The following is a 26,422-nucleotide window of genomic DNA, read 5'->3' as shown; positions in this document are numbered from 1 at the left end:
AGTGACAGGTGCGGTATGGATGGGGCGGATTTTGAGGTCACAGAGCAACAGCGCTACATAAATCATCCGCTGAGATGTTCAGGATGAGGGACTGGAATCTGGAGATAGAGGGAGGGAGACAGTACAGAGATGCTTCAACACAAGCAGGGCTGTTTCAGTGTCCATTCTGTGCAGCATTACGGAAGCCCAACATGGACATACACACCTGCACTTCATTTACCTGAAATAATAGGGACATTTTGGTTGTTTTTCTTGAGCTTGATTTTTCTCGCGGCATTGGGATAAAAATCCTAGTTATCCTATGAAAACTGGTACATTTCTGTCATTTTCCAGAGATCTTGAAAAAATCACGTATTGTCATGAGAAAATGAGTGATTCAAAAATATGTAGATGTATGTCTCCAGTAATATGTTCCCTCAGTCCAAAGAAAAGGAAAGTCAATAAAAAGTTAATATCAACGTGTCTCTTAAGCTGCACACATCGATATATTTAAGACAGTGGGTCAGTGAATTATCACCCTGTTAGACACATCACGTCATCAGAATAAAAAGACAGACTACCTTCAGTTTTACCTACATATGATTGGATCAGATTTGTGCATCCAGACATCCCCATCTTATCTGGATAGGTTTCTGTAGTGTTGATAAAGGTGTCTGTAAAATAATATAACAGTATAAATAAGATGAATTCATTGTTGTTCAAGTGGACTTTCTGCAGTTCTTTTCCTCTCGTTACTTTCGGATACTTCCAGTTACAGGTAGCGTCGATATAAAGGCAAAAACTGGACTATGTTGCTTCACTTGATATCTTTGATATGTCGTATACATTACATTGACCTCCTCAACTTCCTCCTTCCCCCTCCTCCTCCAGCAGCTGTGAGGAGTGTGATGTGTGAAGAACTGGATTTCAGGAGTAGGCCGTCTTGAAATGTTCTTGAAAGTGTCAGACGTACATGTTGAAAAAGGGCTCCATGCTTTCCATTCTCTACCTTTCCCTTGCGGCCCCTCGTTCCTCACGAGCCCCTCCGACCACCAGCTCCATTTGTCAGCCTCTCGACCCGCCTTTTCGTCAAATAACCTCTACCCTGCTGTACAGGATATCTAATCTCGTATTCACAAAATCTGTCCTCATTAACACACGTGTCTGACTCATGAATGCGACGTATTCCTCAAAAACAAAGCTGCTCCCTCCCCGAACTCCTGGAGCCGCTGGTTAATTGAACTCCCAGACCTGGGGATCTGCCAAATTTTCTGCCAAGATGAATGAACCTGGCAGAGGCATGTTCTCCCAGCAAAATTAATTCTCTGGTGCGTCGAGGCCTCCTATAAATCCCATCCGTCAAGTGCTCCGCTAATCAATTTATTCACATGCCTGCACCTCCGTCTGCCACTGTCTCACATTCTAGACAGCCAGGGCTCCAGACTTGATTTTGATAAGTCAGTTTGTCGAAAAAACAATGTCACCGAATTATTTTTTCGGACTCTTTTGGTGATGGAGGACTTGCAGGAAACAAGGTGACTGTACACTTAAAAAGCAGACGGGAGGAAGAGTTTAAAGGCACCGAACGGTCCCAACAGGATGCATTCTGGGCATGTGTTCGTCTGGTGGCCAGCAGGGTCCTGATGGCGTTTTGATGAGCGGCCCCTCTGTCGCTCAGACACCCTAGACGATGGGCGGGGGGGAGGAAGAGAGGAACATCTGCTGGCGAAAAAAAAAAAAATCCTGAGGTAATGAAGCCCTGAAAATAACAGGCCGCTCAGAGGAGAGGCGGGAGGTTAATGCCATCCGCTGATTGTTAAGAGACAAACCTTTGCATGAGAGATCCCAAGTCGGCTCTGAAATACAGTCAGACAGAGAAGTAACAGCATGTGTGCACAGGCAACCAAAACAAGTTCCCCTGTTCTGTCATTGTACAAAAATACTTACACTTAATAACCATGTAAAGAGGAACATCTCCTGATTGGTGTTCTTTTGGGGTTCTTGCTAATCTGAGTGTATTCAGAGGAAAACAAACCATGAATACAGTCGTGATTATGCTGAAAGTGGCAAATGCAAACAATGCAATAAGAGGTGAATGTGCTGAGGAGGCACTTTGAAAATTAGAGCTGAAAGCACTGAAGTGTAATTGCACTAAGTATGTGAATTGGTAATATAAGACCTAAAGGGAGATGTGTTGATTTTGTAAAAGCGCTACAAGTCGCTAAATGAACAGTTGGAGAGTAAGAGATTAGAGCATTGACTATCAAGTTTTCGAGATAAAAGCAAAAGCCATGTCTGAACTTGAAACGGTTTGGGTGCGTGACTCTTGGTTAAAGTTGTTTTGTAGAGCGTCACGGTTGCTGCCTCGTTGGAGTGCCTGCACAGAAGCTGTACATCGCTGCAGACAGGGCTGTTTGTACCAGGACCTGCAGCTAGAGAGACAGACCTAAAAATCACTGACGATGTGAGTGTATGCTACATCTAGATCATCAGTGCTTTACTTTAAGAAACTTTGTTTTAACTCTACTTCGCTGCACCACATGTGTGATCTTCCTGGCACTTGTGGCCCCAGGTTCTCTTTCAAATTGCTGATAACCAAACCCACAGTCATCAACATAAATCAAAGTGATATCCGGCCATTGTTGAAGAGGAAGACAGAAGTAGAAAATCAAAATCTACAGCCATTTTTGTTCTGTTGCTTGAAATGTTCTCAAACTAGGGATCAGTAATATCAAAATGTACCAACATAGCGTTTTGTCTACTCTGCAAAATCCAAGTTGACTCGTGCACTACAGAGCCAGTGCACAGCAGGTGCACGAACACGTGTGTGGTGCGCCAAAGTGGTGCTAGATCAAAGTTGCATGCAGATGGTGAAGCACTGAGAATTTTTTTAAATAAAGCAGAGAAATACATCATTGGTTTTTAGGTCGCTCTCTGGCCATCTGCAGTGATGTACAGCCCTGCTTCTCTGCTGGCACTCCAACTGATTTTTCAATAAAGGGGCCGAGCTGAGCGATATCTACTAATACACTTACTATTGACAAGTACCTCATATAACCCCACTTCAAAATACAAAACCATCCCTTTAAATATCATAAAGCTTTCGTTGTTAGCAATATTCTGCCCTTTAACAGTTTGTAAAGTCAAGGGCAAAAAACCTAAAAGTCTGCAGCTGCTTCTTAATGTGCAGAGCATTAATAGTGGAGGCACTAACCTCAGGTGTGCGCCGTCATTTGTTCCTCTGCAGGATCTTGGCTTGAGCAGGTTGAAAACAAGCTTTTCTTATTTGGTTAGACAAATATGCAATGCAAATAGCGGGCAGGGTGACAGAGCAGGGATAAAATAAAGTGAATTCTCCCCCCATTTATTACCTCCTCCAGAGAAAGAAAAGGAAAGTGACCATAAAATGAGCGGAGGAGCAGTGGCCGGGATTGCCTTTGAGAAATAATTAAAGCCTCTTTGCAATGCTCCCCAGCCTCGGGTAAAAATCCCCATCTTCTGCACGCTCTACAATTGATGTTTGGTTTACCAGCCCCTCTGTATAAAGCAGACCTTCAATAAACGATATCACCCTATTTGTGAGAGTAATACAGCCCAGTGCGGTCCTCAATTAGATATAAATGACACAGCAAATTGGAAAATTAGGAGGAGAGGGAAGGATAATGTGCTCCAAAACAGGCTAAAACCAATTCATTAGACAAGCAGGGAGGAGACAAAGGGTGCGTCTCTGTCCTCGAACAGAAAATCAGACTTTAAGTTCAGATGCCTTACTGTTCACCTTGTCACAGGCTGTTTTGGGAGGATTATGTTTCATCCACGATACGCTGCATGTCGGATTAATGGGTGGAAAAAAAGCAAATGAATTCTCCCTTATTAATGACATGTTTTTTTTTTAAATTGGGTTAATCATAGTAGAAGGGGATGACATCCACCAATTAATTATGAACTCATGGGCTAATGATGCTAACAGCTGAGACAGTGTGGACCCGTGGTTGGATGATGTCTGTTCGTTGGATTCATTGTTTTTATGTTGAACTTGTGAGTCTGTACCTCTCTGAAGTCCCTCTTCTATTCAATGGACTGTTTAGAAAGTAAGAAGGAAACCATGTTTGTACAATTTCATTAATGCAAGCAGCAAAGAGTATGAGACTGAAGAAAAGTTACTCAGTGTCCATTTAATCGGTGCTAAATAAATAGTATTTTGACTTTCCCTGTAGGCCATTTTAGATTCAGTTATAGAATTACAAATCAGTTTTAATTCCCCTTTATTAGCTTTTGTGTTATATCGTTTAACCACGGTTCTTATTTTACATTATAAGTTGTTACCACTACAAAACTCTTGCCACACAGAGAGCGACTGTGGTGTGTTTTATTAGAATTAATCCAGTGCAAAATGGTCCAGAAACTGTCTGTTCAAGCTGAGTGATGATGAGCTGACTGTCATCACACATCGCGGATGTCTGTCCATGCAGCTCTGGTGCAGGAGGGACTATGCAAGGAAAGGACCCACATGTGGGACGCAATTTAAAGAAACTAGGTTGTACCTACTGTCTCAAAATCTATCTTAAATCTTTCCTCACAAAATTAGCTATGATGAAGGTTCAAGTATTTGGTTTGAAGTGAGACAACTGGGCAACTTAAGGATGGATCACAGAAAAGGTTAGACAGATTTACATGGGGATTCATTTTTATTCCAAGCTCTTTCAAGTGTTATAGGTGCAAAGGTAAAGTTTTAACCAAATCTTTTCAGAGGTACTGACATACTCATCAGCTCTAGCTGTACATCTGCAGGTGTTAGCAAGGTAGCATTAAACCCAAACATCAACATGCTAGCATTGTGGTTTGCTTGCTGCCAGGATTGAATAAGCACACCTGTGCTACGAGCAAACTCTCCTCTGCCCTCATTCTGAAGCGTGTCTGTGCAATAGAAGAACAACGGGGTGCTTTTTGGCCTCGAACCCTCGCTCACTTTTGACCTTAAGAGAACAGCTTGAGCAGAAGAAGTTACAAAGAGCTGGTTTCTAGCACTAAAGCAGGGATAACCTCAGATTTGATTTTCGTTGTCATTTCAGTTTATAGCTACATTTACACGTTTCCTCACCTGGACCTTGGTAAAGCCCTTCTGCTTTGACTTATGCTCTGTCGTATTCTTTTCACTGCGCCCTTATGTCTGGTTTTATGACATGTGCTCACAACCCATATGCCTGAACTTTATAACCCACATACTCTACTTATGTTCGTCTTTAACACTCTCCAAAAACACCTGCTTTTCAAACTACTGCTGCCAACAAAGTCAACGTCCTACACAAACAACCTCCCTGCACTTTGTCTTCTTGCTCACTGATAACAGGCCTGGTTTGACATCAGCTCCTCTGCGGTGGGCTGTTCTTGTGATTCTGGGCACAAAGCAATGCAGAGATGAAGCTACTCAGATTATATAGTTCTTGTGAGACTTTGGTTACACACACACACACACACACACACACACACACGTGCACACACAAACCAGTTGTTGGATCATTTGGGAAACACCTGTCTCTCTTGGATTCACTGCGGCAGAGCTCCATGATAAAATAAGTTTGGGGATCAATTTGTCTTCATTTGCAGCCTCTCTTTTTATTAGGTGCAGTGGTGGGTGGTGTGATTTGAGGGGGGGGGGGGGGGGGGGGGGGTGTCTGATGCTGCACAATACGCCTCTTCCCCACACATCGCACATTTCAGCACAGAAAACTAAAGACAATTCATTCTTTTCATGTCACATCACACACGTATGGAATCGCCCAACCTGGTGGGAAAGAAAGGCTTCCTACCTCTGCATGTTACTGAGACGTGGCCAGACTAAGTTGCCAAGTACGTCTTGTCACCAGTTTTAATTATATTTTTTAAACAGCCAGTTGCTGCGCTAAACGATGAGGGGACAAGACCACGTTGTATTCTCCGCGGCGTCCATTGGGGGTCCTTGGCAAAATTCAATTGGGGGCCCTGCAACCAGCGTTTAACCAACCTCTTCCTTTTTGTTACTCTTATTGCTTACAGCTGTTACAACGGTATGAAGTCTGAGTGGAGGGTACGAAACACGCTGACAGACATTAAACAGTTGGTAGAGCTGATGGGAACTGCACAATTGCATCGTAAGTCTCTGTGGCTATAAGGCCACTTTTAACAAGTGACACTGATAATATAAGATATTGATTACCCGAACACGTCGACACACAAAGTAATGGGAACAGTCCTGCCAGCAAAACAACACAGACAAGAATGAGGGCTGATAGGCTGCAGGCACATCACCTTGCTCGTGTGTCTGTGGTCTTAGATCACAGATGCAGAGTGAAGGAGCGTGCGGAGACTGAAGTGAGTAAAAACGCTGACCCAGCTGTAAGCAACACCGACGTGCCGTTAGCAGAGAGCCGTGTTCCTCTGTCATGCATCACAGAGCTGTCGACCTTCAGACCCCCGCGCCTGTCCGCTCACTCGCAGAGATGTGCAAAGTGTTTTTAAGTGCTCGGCCCTCGAGTGTCTGGTGGCAGGTGGCCATTTTCTCGCCTGTTTTTTCTGTAAACCCCCCCTCCCAAAAAAAACCAACAAAAAACCCCCACAACATTAAAGACCTGGAAAAGTACATCATGCCTGTTAACTTGCTGAGTTGCGGATTTTCTTCCCCTTTGCTGCATAATCACTACATCACATTAACAGTAGTGGGTTGGGCGCATTAAATAGCAGTGTTTCGTTTTATGTGGCCTCTGAGAGAGACGGCCACTGCAGATGGAGCAGATTACAGAGATCCCAAAGGAACAAATTGAACACACTCTTAGTGAAACCTGCTAAAATCCTTAATTCAACATTTGCAGGGCATTTATTTAGTAACGCTAAGCTCTTGTTTGTGCTGTTAAATGATTTCTCCTCCCCCCACCCATTGCACCCATTGTTCCCCCTAGAAACAATACAAGTACAGATTCCAATGTTGCAAAAACAATTTTTAACATTTGGGTCATGATTGGCGTTCTTCTGACATCACAGCGGAAAAACAGTGTTCAGCATTCTCCCGGCATGTCTGAGTGCGAGTCGAAGTTTCACGATGATCATCGCTACGCAGCGCTGATTCAAACTGACTGAGCGAGGCCACAGCGTGGCTACACCTGACAAGAGCTTCAGTATTACATCGTCTCAGGAGTTTTAGCACATATTATTACTGGTATTATATCCTTCTCCCTTTACCTTCTTCTCTTTTTTTTTTTTTATACCAGAGCTGACGGATGACATGGTCTGCTACATGTAAAACTAGTTTAATACCTGTGCAGCTGAACCTTAAACAATCCCAGTATTGTAGGAAAGTCATTTTTTTTCCACGTCAATTTAGCTGTTTCAGCAGAACAGTGATGTGTTTTAAATTGACTGCAGATCGTGTGGTCTCAGGTGTGTCTGGCTCTGGGACTGCTCGGCCTCAGTTCTGTAAATGAGTGCTACAGCCGAATCCATTTTGAAGCACGTTGGTCTGACTTTTTTTTTTTTTTCCTCTGAAGCAGCTTTGTATAATACACCTATTCTCGACAGTACTGACACCATATAAAGCTGCCATCTGCAGGTATATTTTCTAATAAATTCATTTTATGGCAACATAAGAGACTCTTGTATGTCGGTGTGGAGTGACTGGCGAGAGAGCTACCACCTCTCTCCTTAAGACCTGACCATGGAGGGAGGGGGGGAAGAAAAAGTACTTAATTGATTTTTTTTTTGTGACCTTGCTTTTGAATGACAGGTCGTTCCACTTGCTGCACGAAGGCACTGCGTCAGAAAATTTGAACACGTAAAAAGGCAAAGCCAGGGAATAAATCACTGCCATATTATCACACAACTGCTTAAAAAAAACACGTTTAAAAAAAAAAAAAAGTAATTTCAGGGAGCGTTCATCTGTACTCACAGAAAATAATTTAAATCACTTGAGGACATGCCGTTACATTTGTGAAGTATTTGTGTATTGATCTGATGGTTGAAGCCTTGTGGCAGTTTTAATACTCAATCGATGCATGTCAGGATAACGGTACATGAGCAGTCACAGGTGTCACATGGAGGTAATGAAAGGAAACACTTTGCTGTGAGGTGTGACCTTATTACAGAGCCGAGTTGTGAAAAGGTCAAAATGTCTGCTGGTTATGAATTAAGGTATAGTCAATAATTGAAGCACATTCTGTGTAGGGGATAAATCCAAGTAAATTATACGATACATCTGATGATACATAATCTCTATATGTTTCAGGGAAAAAATGTGTCTTGTACGATAATAAAAACATTACTCGCAGACTACTCTGCATGCATTTTCTCTCCTCCAGAATTAAAAAAAAAACAATCATATGATATATTCCTTACCTTGCTCCTGTCCTTATTTGCCTCAAATCCCCTGATATTGTGAATATATTGCACAGCTGAGTCTATCTGTGAAGGAATCAAGGCAATAAAAGACTTTATTTACTCTTATCTGGAGCAGAACCCCAAAAAACTCCACAGTATAACACAAACCGAGACACTTTCACAAAAGCTTCCTGCTTCTGTCTCCTGGAAGGATTTTCTTCTTATATTGGTTTATTAAAAAGTCTCATTCCCTGTCACTGTGCATTGTGCATTATTGCGGAAGATCTCTTGGAGGGAATCATCTCCCATGAGCTGGTGGAGCTAATGGAAGGAAGGCGGGATGGAGCTTCAGGCTGCTAAATCATGCCCGTCTTTTGACCACTTTGCAATGTAATGAAATTACAGACCGACTTTGCAAGGAGCCGTGTTGTTGTCTGTTCCTTTTACAGACGGGGAGGTGTTCTGGATGTCTGATGCATGTTTTTAACATAACGCAAAATGCTGTTTCATAGTCTGCACTTTGAGGTTTCTTTTGTGAGTGTCTTTGTGGAATGATCTGCTTCAAGTCATTTTCTAAAGGGACCATGTGAACCCTACGAGCCCTTGGGGTGGCCGTATGTGTAGCAACCTGTCCGTAACTCAGAGCATAATGTCTGTAGTCATTAACAATAAGGTGATAACTCCAGCTGGTATTGTGTTAAACTCTGCCACTCCTGCTGTAATCATTTTAAACCCTCGCTGTGCGCCATAAATATTTAATCCCACTGAGTCTGGGATAGGCGAAAGGATCTTTCAGTAAAGTACATCAGCGTGGGATGACCTTGCAGCTTTTGGCATTCCTGGGCGAAAATAAATGCGTTAAAAGTGAAACGAACAACCAGAATGGTGTGACAGTTTCCTCTGTGTCTTCTGTGAGGTGTGATGGATCGCGCGAGCCACTCACAGCGAGTCTTTTTTAGCAAGTCTTCCATGGCCGTGATTGGCGAACAGATGTTGAGAAGCATCATGATGGGAATGAAGGTGATTTGGCGCTGAAGTGTCTAATTTACTCTGTGTATCTGAAGTGTAGTCAACATACAAATTGAGACTGTAAACATCCTTAAAGTGCTGGGACCTGCAGGATAAACCTCTTACCGAAGGATTGAGTCTGCAGGAAGCGAGTAACACCCCGGGCCGATCCGGCATGTCTCCCACAGAGAACCAACACGCTTCACTTTCTAGGTTACGCCTCTTGAACTCAAACACACACTTCACCTGGATGGCCCATTCCCTGGGAAGCTACAAAGCTGCAATATAAATAGAGACGATCGTAGTATTCAGTCCCAGCAGAGGTCTCGGTCCAAATATAACCCGAAATTTGCTCCCTTGGAAATATCTGTTATCGCAGCCTTTTATTGTCCTTGGACCATTTCCGTGGATATAGCCCCCCCCCCCTCTTTTCAAGCCGGGATGACTGGAATCTGCGCCCTTCATGTAAATATCCCCCCGCGACGTAGTTTCAGAACAAAGAGGAGCTGAATCCGGTGAGTCGCCCTTGCTCCCTGCCTCGGGTTGAGACATTCCCAATGGGGCCAATCTATCACCACGTGATTTATAGGCCTTACAGAGAGTGGGTGTAACAGAGATGGAGGAAGAGAGGAAGTGAAGGTGTAAAAGAAGGAACGGAGGTGGATTAAAGACAAACTATTCTCAGAGAGAAAAATGAAATGAATAGCTATACACAATAATCCCCACTCTCGCAGCGGCAAAGTAACCGTTCATTCTTCATTCTGTGTTTGTTTTTTTGAGGTTTATTACAAAAGTTTAATATCTACACCCAAGAGAAAAAGCATGACTCTAAATGGATATTGCTTCAGGTGAAATACTGTGTTGCCATCATTTTCAGCTGTGTTGATGGTGGCTTGGATTGGATTTATTGCTTCACTTAAACAACAGCTTCAATCATAAACATGGCTAAAAATGCACAAACTGTTTTTTCTCGAGATATGATGGGCACTGTCAGGCTAAAAGGTGCTCATGAAAGTTAGCATGTCTTGTCTTTGTGTGGCTTCGAAACGCCTTTTTAGCAACCAGCGAGTGATGTCACTGACACTACATCCATATTTTATACAGTCAATGATCAAAACATGCTATATGCAACAATTATTCCAACCATTTTATAATAGTTTGAGGAGGAAGAAGACATTGATCTCATTTAGTATGACTTCATACTATCCAATTTGATCTATTTGTAATCAAATTCATTAAACATTTGGAAAAAATGAAAATTATCTTGCGTCTCTATGGCCCAAAAGAAACCCAAATCCATCCCACAGAGTAACTTGATTCTCATTAAAAGGTTCTGTTGGGTAATAAAGAGTATTTATATTTTTCTTCTCGCCTCAATCATTAAAGGCCCAAAGGCCAAATACTGTTTCACTTTGTATCCTGACCTCAGAGGCAGAGTTCAGTCTGCCCCTGCCGCTCTGACCCAGAATGATTATGGCGAGACTATCAGTCCCTGTCAGGCCACACAGCCGGCCCAGTCTCCAGTAAATCCCAGTCAATCACTCGTCTCTGTATCGCACTCTCCCAGATGACAGTCATCACCTCAGCGCTGTCTCAATCCATCATACGTCTGATTCTGGGAGGCAGTATGTTAAGTGTCCGGGTCGGTTTTTAACCACACTGCAATCCCACAAGTCTGGGAATTTGTCGTTCTGCCAAATTTGACTCCAAGAAAAAATTGACCCAAGGGGACAATAATGTGGATTCAATTCAGTAAATGAACTGTTAAAAACAAACAGGTGAAACGTCTTTAAATCTTCACACTTGTATGAATACTTTTAAAAGCATTTTTCCCCTTTAAACCAGTAGGCAGATAGAAAGAGAGATCTGAGGTGTGTGTGGGAGGCAGTCAGGTTCACGTGAGGTCGAACCCCCAGCCTTCTGAGAGATAGAGGACTCTACCCCTAAGTCAAAGATGAACTTTTCTTTCTATGCAGGTTATTAAATTTCAACCAAACAGATGCAGACTGCTTTTAGCACCAACAACGTATTAAATCAGTGACACACCATCTCATATAAAACAAACACGTAACAAATACAGAAATGTGCAACACACCTGTGCATGCATAAATCCATGCATGCATTAACTTCATAGGTTTTCCATCAATGCCTCATATCATTAACCCCAATATGAGGTTTCCTCTCCACAACCCCAGGCCATTTATAATAATAATAAATAACCAACCTGACCTTGTTGTCACAATCCTTCCCCCTGTCCCAGTTCACCTCACAAATATCCTTGGACTAGTGCCTGCATATAAACGCAGAGAGTAAATCATCTGTGAGGGAATAAGGTTGTGGACTGATGGCCTTTCAACTTTCTTTGACCTTTTTTTTTTTTTTTTTGGAGAAGGTTTGTTGTAAGAGCGTCCTCGTGGGAACTCAATGCCCTCCGAGCATGAATTAAATAGTGTTTTATAACAAGAGGGAACATGGAAGGATGGGGGTGAATTTTTATTATTAATTAGATTAGAAAGTTTTGCATGCATCAGCAAAATGTCTGCGTTCCTGTCGTCTCATTACCGTCTTGATATTTCAGCAACTTCCTCGAGACGCTTGGAGTTTCTATACCCTTGTTTTACTGTGAAAAGTTCAACAAAGTTTAAAACAATCTAAATAACCACACAACTAAGTTATGCCAAAGTTTAAAAGACTGTTTTGATCACTTTATTCTTGCTTTATTCGTCCTTTCTTCCTTTATTAAATTCAGGTATATTAAGGTTACTGCAGTTGTATGAGGACAGGCTGAATCCATAATTTATGTCGGCCATATGTGGGTGCATTAGTCTCTAAAATCTGGAATCTGAAGATGTGATGGGATGAGAAGGATAAGTAAGTAAGTCTTTACTTAAAAAGCACTTTTAAAACAATTTGTTACAAGGTGCTTCACAAATGCAAAAAGTGAAAACAGGAAAAGATACACAAAGAAAAAAACGTGCAAAAAAAAAAAAAAATTGTCATTAGGAAGGGTAATAAATGACATGAAGGATTGTCTGTACAGGTGAGCTTTTAGATGCGTCATGAAAATGTCCAGAGACTCAGCAGATCTCAGATCTCAGGTTTCAGGGTTATGGATAATTAAACCAATCAAAGATGCTGCTGGACAAACTCTGGAAAAATCCACCGGATGTGAGTTTAATTAGCTTCTCACCGCAACCCCCCGTACATATAAGATATTTTACGCAAAAAATAAATAAATAAACGAGTGGAAGTATCTTAATTCGTCCCAGTCGTTGCGTATAGGTAACATTTTATAGCCATGGGAAACAACTTTATGTTAGCCTGTAGCTCACAGTTACTGTTCGCTGCTACAGTGAGCCAGGTAGCAGAGAAGGAGAGAGAAATAAAAGAGGCTTCGAAGCGAGTCAACTTCCATCAAAGCAACAAGTGCACCGGATATTTAACTACATGGACAACGACCAGCTCCACACCTTGAAGACTAAGAGAAGTAAAGGTGAGTCACATTGATTTCATGTCTGCCTGTTCGTTTACAGCTACTGTAGGTTGTTTTTGTTACTTGGTCAAATATAAAGTTCGTTTTTATCTTGACATTTACAAGTGTTCGTGTTGTTTAGTCAGCAGGGACAGGACCTTTTTTTTTTAACGTGACATGATATCTTATTAAGCGTCTATTTGTTTTTGTATCGTGTTAGGCCTGTGGAGAACGTCTGAGAGTTTTCTATGGACTATTTAATCCCTGGTTTGTTTTTAAACTGTGAATGATTGTGATATTTTCTGAGTGTATGCAATGTGTAAGTCATGTATTTGATACATGCAAAAACATTATTTGATGTGAACATTTTAATCTAAGAATTACAATTTAAATATTCACCACTGATCTGTTTTATTTTTTATCAGCTTCACAGTTGAATGATGTCAAAAAATAGTTACAACTTTATGAAGCCTAAAATACATTAAATTTGTCTTTATTTATTTTTACATATTCTCATTAAATGCTGAATAGCCTTTTTATTTTCATTTTGGTTTGGTGCTGTAAAAGCACACTAATCCTGTATTTCAGTTTGTTAGGTTTTTTTATTTTTTTAATTTATATTATTTCTTCCCTTTTTGTTTGGATGACCTTTTCTAATTTTCTTTACTGAATATCGCTTTTGTGAAAAAAGAGCATTTAATGTGAGTGTTAAACTAACCGTCTGGCCCTGGTGGCCCTTTAACCTTAAACACAGCAGACTCACCTTCGTTTGACCTCAATCATTTCACCCGTTAACTTTTCAAAACACTTTAAAACTACTTCATATTGAACTTCACTCCGGAGTTCACTCCGACACTTTCAGGACTTGCCATGACAAGGCTCGATCAATATAAGCCCCAGAAGACCGTGTGAACTGATCTAACTTAAAAAATCTAAAGCCAAAAAAGAACAGCTTGATATTTAAAAGTTAAAAATAAGTCAGAAATAAAGTACGAGTTAGGGAAGCAGAGTTTATAGTGCCAGGAGGATGAGCTGTAGAAGTTCTTTCAGAGGACATGATAGATCGTGGGGATTGTTTAAAAAAAAAGAAAAAAGAGCAGGAAAAGTGTTAACATTCATCGCTGTAGTTTCATTTTTTACTGTAATAGAACTTTCACTTCATAATACAAATGCAGCTGTGTAAACAACAGATGTGATTTGTTGAAGCTAGTTTTCTGGCGGTGGCGTCCACAGTACTCAGACAGCAGAGTAAACATGATTCTTCTTTGTGTGTTTGTGCCTTTTAATGACTAGATCAGAAAAACAATAGGCACAAATGTTTGAAGATTCATTAAGTGGCCCAAACGTAAAAACCATTACCGTACATCAAAGTGCCTGAGAGAACGAAAACACCTCAGAGGACTGAAAGTTTGCTGTGCCCATGATATTAAATGTATTTCCTTATCTGCAGTGTTACTTCACACTTTCCACTTTGCATGCCTGGCTGAGCCCCGAATCATTCACAGCACAGCGTCCACGTGTAACACGGTGGCTCACTTCAGATTTGCTCATTCGAAAACTTTATTTTCTTGAGAAATAACCTGCAAAATCCGACCGTCATGAAAAGTAAACTCCACTAAAATAAAATCACAATATGTGCCTGCGTTCAGCCTGTCTGTCTGACCTCTGCCTTTTCATCTGCATCGTCTCTCTGAGACTTTTTCCCCCCCAGACTTCCTTATTAGCTACACATTCCTCTGCACCTGGGAAACACTTACCTATCTGACCCGTCCTTTCATCGAGCTGCTTCACGTTCACCTTTTCACTTCTTCAGCGGAATGACAGACACGTTGACAGCTCTCTATTTTTTTTTCTTCTCCATCCTTGCATCACACTAAGGAGGGCAGAGGCGACTTCTATTGACGTTTAAACTGTCTGCGTGTGTGTCTGCCTGTCTTCCTCTGTGTCTCTCTCTCGGCCCACCTGAGGACTTCTAAATAATTCTTCCATTTTATGGCTGTCATGTCATGCTTTTCTTTACTGTTTCAGTCCAGATCAGCGAATGAAAACAGCACCTGCCAGCTCGTTAATGCAGGGTAAATATTGACCACCTGCTGCCATATCACATTGGATTTTCCTGTATAAATAAACATCATGGACTTTCTTTAATAAAACTCGAGGATAAGGAAAGTTAGGGATGTATTCTCGAGAAAGAGTTACATGTGCCTTTTAAAAACACCTGATGTCTCATGTTTTTGACTAGCCTTGAGTGGTTTAACTACATGTAGCATTCATATAAAGGCAACTATTCTAACTATAGTGCTGTGGTTTCAGCTGTAACCTCCGGGTCGTTCATCTCAGGTCGTGTCTCTCTTTAGGAGACAGACACCGATTTTTGTCTGAAGTCATTTTTTTGAAAACACAAAATTCTTTCAGATTCAGTCCTGTTGAATGTCTGTTATATGACGCTTCAGATGTTGCTGTAACCACGGCTCAAAAGCCCTCTCGATCATTTACCCCCCCCCCCCCCCCCCCTCCACACACTAACCCCTTCCTCTTCCCACCTCCTCTCTCCTTCCACTCTTTCCTCTCTTGTCGTCACCACCACACTACTTATTTACTAATGATGTGCTGCGAACGCTTGCTCTTGTATTTTCATGCTGCTCCCTTCACCTCGCTTCCCAGCTCCCCCGTCATCCTCTGCCTGACCCCTGAATCCACATCTCCTGACCCCGTCAAGGTGAAACCCGGGTGCCTTTTAATTGGCCGGTATCAATTAAATTCAGAGAGCACATGATCTCACCGGGGACGGGCAAGTGGACTCCACTCCAGCTAGTTATCTCTGCTTCCTCCTCCTTTGCCTCCCTTTATCTCCTGGACCTCAGCTCATCCTCACACGGGATACAACTAAAGCCTTTCCTTCCCCCGCTGCAGCCACATCTTCCCTTTCATTACATGGCCATCTCTTTTTTTTCTCTCCCCCCCCATCTCTCGCTCTCTTCCTTATCCATTCCTGCCGCCACTTTTAAATAGATCCCCGCGGCAGTGACTGAGCCAGACACGGCCTCCATCATGGGACCAAGAGGAGGCTAATGCCTTTTTAATGAGGCCTCGGCCACAATGTGACACAGTAAAGTGGCAGGAATCGGTGGCTGGTGAGCTCTTGGTCCAGGGTATTTATCACCTAAAACCCTCTAAACCACTGTGCCTTTGGGAAGGAGTGGGGGGGGAGGGGGGGACAGAGGGTGGTTAGAAGGCAGAGGTTGAGGAGGAAAGATAAAGTTTCCTCGAAGGAGGATATAGAGCGAGAGAGGAGGAGAAAGTGGCAGAAATGATTGAAGCAGAATCAGAAAAAAAAATTGAGACTCTTACCGACAGGAAAAAAAAATAAAAAATTCCCTGAATAAGAGAGAAAAACAATCAGAAATACAAGAGCGAGACAATCAGAGGAAGCAAGAAAGAAAAAGAACATGTTGGGAAAAAAAAAAAGCACCAGTCGTTCTTTAACCTCTCTCTCTCCTCATCATCTCAAGTGGCGCTCTCACATGTTGAGCATCCCTCCACCGATCGCCCCCTGGAAGCTGCATAATGTGAAATCATAATAATAACCATAAAGCCTCGACAGTAATTAATATTCTTCCATACGTATCGCAGCAGAGCCTGGGAGAAAGCACGAAGAGTGGTTCGCCTCCAGTGAAGGGAACTCACATTATTATATTCCCACTTCATCCAATATTAATACCCATTGAGCCCAGTAGTCTAATACGAGCTCCAGTGAAACGGCCTTAAGTGGCTGAATAGCAAATAAGATAGATTAGCAACAAAAGAAATCCACCTCTTTCATAATTGAGGCACGTGATTGAAATGGCTGGAGTAAAGGCGCAGATATCCGAGAGCGTCTGAAATATAAACTGATGGAATTGTTCTTTAAACTCCATCTCAGGACTTCAGTGGCGCTCTATTACGGCTTTGCGCCACATAAAAGAGCCAGGTCCAATAAAAGGACGGTAGTAAAAACCAGCCCATTATGGTTACTTGTTCAGTCTGCCCATAGTGATGCATTGAGCTCTAAAGCAGCAGCACGTGTTCGCTGGCAGCACCTGAAGCTCAGGAAGTGACTGACTCATGTGGAGTATTTAGAAGTAATTGACAGGAAACAAAAACGTTTTTATGATGCTGCTAACTGTACATGAGTCCTGCAGTACCACTCATATCCCACTAGGGTCACTTTTTATATTCTTCATGTTGTTTTTGTTTTTAGCTGCGTGCACTTTCAGGTGACGCCAGGTAATCTCGTTGTACAATTTGTGTAATGATAATAAAGGCATTCTATTCTATTCTGTTCAGTTCTATGTTATTCTATTCTAACATGCCTGTCTGTGCAGGATGACGTGCTGTTGAAAGCAAAAACTGGGTATCTGAGATATTAAACCAAACAGATTGATATTCTGTCTTTCTAGTCCCCACAAAGATAAATTTGTGATTTGCACACGAGACGTCTTTTAAACAGTGAGATACTGGATGACTAAACAAGTCATCACAAGTGATTCACAATGGGCCCAGGCTATTTGTAAGGGCTGATGACACAGGAGGGATAGATTTAGAGAGGTGTGAAGTTGTGTACACGTGATGGCATGCTGGGTAATGGGGTTTTTTTCTGTCGGGTCTGGAGATACTCGTCCTTCGAGAAGAACGGCTGTTGACTGAGAATAAGGAAAGAATCGTTTTCACTTGGCTGTCTCTGTCTTACTTTTCTGACTTTTTACTTTTTGAATCGAGGCCTCCTCACATGCCACAGGCTGTGAGGTTTGCTGGGAATTAATGAAACTGACTGTTACTTCTATTGTTGCTTTTTTTTTTTTTGACAGAGCTCCTGCCCAAATACACAACTTTTTTTTTTTTTTTTTACAGAATCAGACTTGACTGAAGTCTTTGCATCCTAACTCTGTAGTGTATTTTCTGCTTCCAGGCCTTTGTTTCTGTTTAGAGTCTGAAAGAACTTCCACAGTACTCACTTTCACTTTTACATCTTTATAAGAGTTTATCCTCCCTCTACCCGGCTAACACGGTTATTATATACAATTAGACCGCCCACCACAGGGATCCAAACTCTCTGATTGTAATTAGTAGAACATTACACAGGGTCTTTTTTTTGAACAGCTCAAAATGAACCTCAAACTTAAACTTAATAAAGCGACCTTTACGACAAGGACAATTGTTGTTGCTATAAATCAAAGCACCGTGCTGCTACTGAGAGAAATTCGAGCAGATCAAGCGGAGCCGTGAGGGCAGAGAAATGACTTGTAACAGGAAAGTTGTTGGTGCGAAACTCAATCTGAAATGATTCAACAACTACCATCAGGGTGCCCTTGAGCAATGCAATGCAGCTGCTCTGTTGCTGCTGTGATTGTATTAAACAGATCGCCGGTGTGGAGACGTGTCGATGTGACGCAGAGGGAAAACAAAAAAAAAAAGTCTTGTTGTGTTTTTATCCGAACGAATGCAAACCCCACTCGTTAGCGGCTTCTCCCACGACTGCTGCTCGTTCCTCCATGCTGAACTCCGCACTGCATTTCGATGTGTGCAGACAACAAATGTTCTTGTTTATAATTGCATGGGAGCTAAATAAGGCTTCTGTTCTTGTGAGGAAACACGTCTCTGACTCAAGAGTGCTTTTGCTTCTGCAAAGGTTTTAAGCAGAGTATCGGTGTAACGCCGTCCTTTATGGTGTTAAAAGAACCAGGTAGTCTCCCGGTCAGATACCTACAAGATGTTAGACAGCACTACTATTAGTTTTTAAGAAGATAAGAAGATATGCCCTTCAGTTTCCTGCTGCAAGCATATGTTCCAGACAGTCATAAATGTTGTATGAGTCTGAGGGGAGCCTTGGGAGGGGAGGGGAGGGGAGGGGAGAGGAGAGGACAGGAGGAGAGGAGATGAGTATAGAGGAGGGGAAGGGAGAGGAGGAGAGAGGAGGGGAGAGGAGAGGACAGGAGGAGAGGAGATGAGTATAGAGGAGAGGAGAGGAGGGGAGGAGAGAGGAGGGGAGAGGACAGGAGGAGAGGAGATGAGTATAGAGGAGGAGAGGAGGAGAGAGGAGGGGAGATGAGTATAGAGGAGGGGAGGGGAGAGGAGAGTACAGGAGGAGAGGAGATGAGTATAGAGGAGGGGAGGGGAGAGGAGGAGAGAGGAGGGGAGGGGAGAGGAGAGGAGAGGAGATGAGTATAGAGAAGGGGAGGGGAGAGAGGAGGGGAGGGGAGAGGAGAGGACAGGAGGAGAGGAGATGAGTATAGAGGAGGGGAGGGGAGAGGAGGAGAGAGGAGGGGAGAGGAGAGGAGATGAGGAGAGAGGAGGGGAGGGGAGAGGAGAGGACAGGAGGAGAGGAGATGAGTATAGAGGAGGGGAGGGGAGAGGAGGAGAGAGGAGGGGAGGGGAGGGGAGAGGAGAGGAGATGAGGAGAGAGGAGGGGAAGAGAGAGGAGGAGAGAGGAGGGGAGAGGAGAGGAGGGGAGGAGGGGAGGGGAGAGGAGAGGAGATGAGGAGAGAGGAGGGGAAGAGAGAGGAGGGGAGAGGAGATGAGGAGGAGAGGAGAGAAGAGAGGAGGGGAGAGGAGAGGGGGGGAGGAGGAAGTAGAGAGAAAGTGGACAGCATTAGATGAGGAAAGGGAAGAAAAAGTGACATAAGTGAGAAGTTGGTCGCATTAGAAGGAAGGACGCTCTGCTGAACAGATTCAAGGCTGGGGGATGAACGCAGCGTGTATCTGTAATAAGTTTGTCTTAACGTGCATACTCGAGGTTGTTTATGTTGTCAGTGTCACTACAGCTGTAGTTATTCTGGGATGAAAAGAATGATCTTGGCCTCGCTTCAGGAATCATAAAAATATTTCCGAGAGTGTCACAGTGTCTCCTCTTTAATGAGCGTCTAAGCATCTGACAATAAGAAGCATGACTGTGTGTTTGAATGTGTGTGTGTGCGTGTGAAAGAGGACGTCAAAGTAATGATCTGCCTCGCCTGCGTCTGTGTGTGTGTGTGTGTGTGTGTGTGTGTGTGTCCTGCACGCTGGAGGTTTAATCAGGCACTCAGAGCCTCAATAAGTTTGGCTTGTGAATTAAAACAAAGCTATTTACATTCATTTACATTTCCTCGCAGCTCTCCGAATCAACCGCGGAAGGCATCAATTTATCACAATTTGTTCAGGTGCTCACGTCCTCATGTTAAGTGCTCATGTTTTCTTCTCTCTCTGAAACTCTTAACAGTGACTCCTCCTGGATCTGTTTCCACAAAGAGCCTTTTCTATTCATGTAACATTTAACAACGCCAGATCATTGATTTGTTTTTTTTTTCCCCCCCATCTCGTGCGCCTCCCAAAAAATAATCCCAGACATTCGTCGTCGCTTTCTTTGTTTCCATTTGGATGGATCCCCCATTAATATTCAAGACTGGATGTTGATCATTATTTAGCGCATAAAATGTCACAAAACTGTGAAAAACGCCGAACGCCCAGAAGCCCAACGAGCCGGTCTAGCATCATGTAAGATCAACAAAACACATTTTATACTCTGCCCATGCAGACTATTCCTCCTGGATCTCACTGATCCTCATCCTTTATTTATCTCATATTTACCTTTAATGTATTCTGCGTATGCTTCATCACTCATTATTCTAAATTAATTGCCGGATAAGTAGAAGAAAAAAAAAACAAAACCCCATCCAGAGGCAGAAAAGCCACCAGTCTTGGCAACACACGGCGTTTCTCTGCAGGCTGATGTGGGGCAGTGATGAATACGACGGCCTCCGCTGTCATCAATCAGACCGAAGCTCGTCTCTCTCTCCACTGGCCTCCTGTCTCTAACTCTGTGGCCCCCCCTGAAGGGGCCTCGTAGGGGGCTCGGCATAGACCGCAGAGGCTCCCTCTTTTTCCTCTTCCTATCTCCGCCCCCCCCAACACTTGACAGCTATCACCCCCATCTTGCAGTTCCCCCTGGTGAGGAGGGCATCCCTCAGCGAAGAGAAGGAGAGCCGGGGAGCAGAGGAAAGGGTGAAGGAAACATGGAGAAGAAAGTTTAGGAAGAGTTTAAGGAGCTATGACGGAAAAGGAAGATGACATAGAGGTAAAATATATAGAAGCTGGAGCTGGGTGATATAAGGGTGATCCTTTCTTTGTAATGCCCCCCCCCCCAAAAAAAAAAAAAAAAAACTCACCACCTCAATCCCTCCGTTTGCTTCCACAGACAGAACACACTGGCCTGTCTTTAACAAGGCGCCTGTCCTTGGGAGATTTCTCTCATCATCAATCAACTGCAGCCAGGGAGTCACACAGGGCAGAGAGCGGGCGAGAGAGAGAGAGAGAGAGGGAGAGAGAGAGAAGGAAATGAAAGAAGGAAGTGAAAGAAGCAGGGGGACATTGATTTAATTAAGAGATGGAGGAAGCAGTGAATGAATTGAAGGAATACGTTCCAGAAGTGTCTTCCCTTTCGGCCTCTTTTCCTCACGTGCTGCCCGGGTGACACCAGGCTCGCTGAACTTAAATCAGCTGCTCCTGTGCACGCTGGGTGGTGGTGCACCAACACGTTGTGGTCAAGCTCAGTCTGTGAGGACTTTTGGAAAAAGTTTTGTGTTTTCAGTAGTTGTGTCTGCTCATGTTCGATGAGCAGAGAATCCAGGTTTAACGTCCTGTTCTTGTTGTGCAGACAGGCCAGTAGAAATGTTTTAACCAAAGAGCCGATGTTCAGTGCTTCGATGTGACAGAAATCGTTCAGGTTTTTGGAGAAATGTTGTTGAAACTCACCTCGAGTGCTCCAATGCTGGACGTCCATATGTAATGAGGGGAAAGTTCTGGATCATGAGGTAAATGTAATCCCAGTTTAAGTGTGCAGAGTGCTAACGGGTAAACACACAAGACTTTCACGTGACAGCTTCCGCCTCTATGCAGGCAGGTGCTGCAGTGTTCATTGGCTGTTCTATGAGCACATGATCCCCCCCCCCACCCCCCCGGCGGGGCCCGGCCCGGCCCCACCCCCCAATCAGGCCTTCATATTGCAAATGAATCTCTTGAAGTTTAACCATTTAAGCCATTTTGAAAACCAACTAGCACTTTTGTAAAGTAATACACTGCACAATGCACAGGCCACGCAGAATATAATGAAGCTAATAAATCTGTGTTTGTGTGTGTGTGTGTGTGTGTGTGTGTTTGTGTGTGTGTGTGTGTGTGTGTGTTTGCGCAGTGCACACTCTCCACCCACCAGTGTATGCTAATCAGCAGCCATAATGTCCCGTCAAGGGAAACACATAATAAATCAGGTTTGGTTTGACTTTGTAGTGAGACGGAGTGTTGTGGGAGACTGGGCAGTAAAGAGATCACACACACACACACACACACACACACACACACACACACACACACACACACACACACAGTTCTAAGTGATGTAAAGTATAAATGATTTCCTCTCTCTTGCATGGCCAAATATCAACCAGCTCTCCTCATCCTGGCCCTCTTCTGTTTCCTCTCCCCTCACTTCCTTTTTTCGTCCGTTCCGTCTGTACTTACACCGAGCCGCGTGCTGCCTCTCATCTCTCCGTCTGTGTGTGACTGTACCTTTAGCCAACAAGCTGAGGCTGGAGTCCAAACACGTGACTCACGCCACCGAGGAGGTATGGATGTGTTCCTGAAAGCAGCATCAGAACACTCTGCGTCTCCTGATGAAGACGGGACGAGATGTGAAGTGGAGCCAAAGCTGCCATCCTGGGATAGAATGTGCGTGTGCCCGGCGTCTTTTTTTTTTTTTCCCCACATACGTACTCGCACCATAGCGTGGACAAAAGCCCTGGACACACACAAGCCACAGGCAGAATAACTGATGACATTTTCTGCCAGCTCTCAGAAGTGCTTTTCTGTCTTCGGGCTGGCCAAGGCAAACAGAGCATGTCGCCACTCCTGCGCCGCCTTCTGCTGGCTCATTTTTATGACAGCGCAGTCTAATTGCTGAGGTAATTAGATTAGGGAAGGCTGTCTTAAAAATAAAAGTCTCTCATGTTTCTCAGCACTTTTGCCTCGATGGATCGGAGGCGTTTGAAGGCAACATCCATGGAGGCCCACAAAGTGCTCGCCTTCCTCCTCCTGCTGCAGGCAGAACGAGGAAGAGGAACTTCATTACACAGAGAACGTTCTGGTGGGTTTTACCGAGAGAAACAGGAGGTCAGAGTAATTTCAGAGGAGGTCAGAGTTTACAAAATCCACTCTTTTTTTATTTTTTTTCGAGGAATTTGTTAGCATGTTTTTTTTTGTTTTTTTTTTTAAGAGAAGGATTTTGATCACATCATCTCCTAACAGCAACTCGTCTCCAAGAAGAAGAGACACATTTTACTTTGTTTTCTTGTCATCCTGCTGCCTTGGTATAAATCTGTACTGAGATACAAAATAGAGACACGTTTTTTTTTTTTACTTCCTGGCAGCGCGTAAAATCTTAGGATATTCTTATCAAACTATTCAGACCTGATATGATCCATTTGTCCTCTTTCTTCCATTCATTGTGGACTTGGCTCTCAGTGGCAGCAGACCTCGCAGGTCCATTCCAGATCAGATATTTTTAGCTGGTTTTTGGTCAAACTGGGCCTTTATTATTTCGGTCTCTTAATTAATTTCTCTCCAAATAATTTTCCAACCACCTCTAACACCGATCGCTCAGTTTACACACACAAAAGGAGAGCATTAAAGAGTCCTGTGGCAGTGGTTGTTTTGACTCTCCATTGATCTTACTGACTCTCTAAAAAAAAAAAAAAAAACCCGAGCATGCTGGTTTGTTCACATTTTGCGTTCGTCAAAGACTCGGAGAAACAGGCGGGCCTCGTGAGCAGAAAGAGGCTGACGTGGAGTAGGATAGCGTGGCTCTGCTAGAGAAAACTGGAATCTGCCTTTAGAGAATTACAAAATCTATTCCTTAAACTAAAGTCTGTGAAAACGTGTCACATGAAGTCAATGCTCATTTTCTGCACGCAGGTGACTGATGGCCTTTTAGTGCTTTTTGTACAGGACCTATGTGTGCTTCTGTACACGCTCTATGTGTTTCCCCATTGACTTTCTCTCTCCTCTCCGTGTGCTCCCGTGCATACGTGACACGTCTGTCTCTCTTCTGTTTTTCTTTGGCTGCGAAGGCATCTGGATCGATCGCGCGAGTCTCGCACTTGATGCCCCGGTGATTGATGGTGTAAAGGTGATTTATTAGTCATGTCCGAGGTGCAAGCAGGAGAGGGAAGCTCTTTTGTCCCTGTCTTTTGAGCGTCTCACTGTTGTTTTTCATTTTGCTCCTTTTCTTTCCCTGCTCATCTCTCTCTCTCTCTCTCTGTCTCTCTGTCTCTCTCTCTCTCTCTCTCTCTCTCTCCCTCCCTCTCTCTCTTTACTGTCTCCCTACAGTGACCTTTTAGATCGGGCTGTGAAGTTGCCTTGTAGCGAGCAGCGCTACATCTCAGATGTCATGCCCTCACACGGCTTCAGGAGTCTCATTCTATAGAGAAGGACTAAAAAGAGCCGTATGGGCAGGCATGCTGTGTGCCTCTCTGGGGTGTTTTGTCTCTGTTTCAATGCCCTGCTCTCTTCCTCTCTGTCGGACTGGAGGCCTTATTGTGTGTGATAATCACAGGTTTCTATAGGTAACCCCGAGATGAGCAGCTTCCAATGACATCAGGCTCGACAAGGGAAGAACACAAGCGGGAATAAGAACAAAGAAAAGGGACATGTTGACTGCTCTGCTCTCTTACCTGGATCAGACTGACAGCAGAGGAGGGATTATGGGTAAAATGATTATCACCACTCATGATAGGAACTGTGAGATGGAGGTTTTCACCTACTTTCCACCGACTTAGTTTAACCTTTGGGAATACATATATATTCTTTAACTTTAACTTAATACTGAAGGAAGTTCAATAGATGGTATCCAATAGATAATACTAACTCACTGTCTCTGACCATTTTAGCTTCATCAGTCGTCTCGATGTCTGGCATGTGTTTATGTCAGGAAAGCTTGAGATGCCTGTGACATCATTTACATGAGTAAACACGTGATACTCGCGTAGGAAGGATGCATTCCACTTACCAGCCGCTTCCTGCTTCACATTTCAGATGAGTATCTCTCCCTGCAGAGTGATGGGGAAACACATCTCAACATGTGATCAACCATCCAATTCAAGAATGACTTATTTCAGGCTGCTGGGCTTTGATATTGCCTCCGTTCAATATGTGAACGGCGACATAATGTAAAATGATGTGATGTGATTCAACAGAGCAGAAACAGTTTAATTCTGCAATATTTTACACTGAATGCAAGAAAGAAAAAAAAAAGAAGCCCTGTAAACAATAAATCAGCACAATGCAGTTATGCGAGAGAAATATTCCAATGGGCTGCTTTGCAATATATTTCCAGTGTTGTTTATTATTATGGAGACTGCTGGATGTTTACAGCAGATGGGAGAAAATCATTTAACTTCCTGTCTTTTGTACACAAAGGACACATTCTTTGCTGCTAAATAAAAACATCCTGAAATAATTTGTTTGCTGCCTTTGTGGCCCCAACTTTTTTTATTTTATTTTTCTGGGACTTTTTCCAGCTGTGATAATTAAAAACAATACTGCACCAAAACAAGTTCAGGTGAAGTTTGTCATGAGCTAAGAGAGAGACCTTCTGCTTTAGGAGGTTATTCAGAGTGCCCATGATTAATCTCAGGGACAATAATCTGTTTTTCTTGTGATTGCTGGCCAACATTATCATCCTCCATCTCTTCTCTGATTTATGGAAACAAAGGGTGGATGTGGAGATCTTTGAGGTCTGTTATCTGGCCTTCACAGTCTTGCCTGCCCTGTCAGAAATCAAGGATAAGTTGCTTTTTAGGCTCTGTGATTGGTCTGTTGGTTTTGTCCTCGATGTGGGCCATGGTGGAGGGCTGTTAGCTTATTCTTTGATGAGAATCGTGGCTGATTGAGACGAGGTGATCGGCTCTTCTTTTCTCTCTGTGGTCCAGTGTGCATGACGTGACGCTGAACACAGACCGAGCTGTGGAGCTTAAGTCTCTTATAAACTCAGCTTCTCTGATCGTCCTCTTCAGTGTTCTTCTGGGACGTTAAAAAGCCAAGCAACAGTTTACTTCAGTAACTTTGATGAAGCTGTTTCTTTTCTCCTGGTTAGCCTTAGATGCACACGCGTGTGCTGTTTACGATCACGATCATTGCAAAACATATTCTGTCTTTAAGTTTTTGAAAGTGTCTAGATGCACCGTTCCTTCGAAGTCTTTTAACGGCTCATTTAGAAGCAACGTATAATTGTCACTGTCAAAAGATAATCGAAGCAGATTGACTAATGGCTGTTTTTTAAACTTTCATATTAAGATAGTGTAAGAATTTATACTGACATTTCAAAGCTGGGTAAACTCGATTTCACAACTCAAAGGAGGAAAAAAAAGAAAGTGCAGAAGGATGGAGCAGGATCACAGGTAGTGTTTTTTTTGTTATTATTTCAGCAGAACTGGAGTCTCATTGTGAAAGACTCTGCAGGTTGCCAGTTTGGCAGTTATGTGAAAGTGTGTGTGTGTGTGTGTGTGTTGGTGTGTGTATGTCTGTATTAGAGAGGGAGAAAGGGAGAAGAATGGC

The 26,422-nt window shown here is 43.2% G+C and overlaps 1 long non-coding RNA gene across 1 annotated transcript in view; it reads left to right on the top strand.

Moving 5' to 3' along the window:
* Positions 1 to 12,379: 12,379 nt before the first annotated feature.
* Positions 12,380 to 26,422, top strand: part of LOC306839638 — a 39,448-nt gene continuing 25,405 nt past the window's right edge. The window contains exon 1 of the long non-coding RNA XR_013781225.1: positions 12,380 to 12,826. This is a non-coding gene — a long non-coding RNA (uncharacterized lncRNA). The remainder of the gene's footprint in view (positions 12,827 to 26,422) is intronic.

This window comes from Symphodus melops (assembly GCF_947650265.1).
Source record: "Symphodus melops genome assembly, chromosome: 18".
In the NCBI taxonomy this organism is placed as follows: Eukaryota; Metazoa; Chordata; class Actinopteri; order Labriformes; family Labridae; genus Symphodus; species Symphodus melops.
Note: the sequence above shows the minus strand (reverse complement) of the source record. Positions and strands in the feature narration are given on the sequence as shown.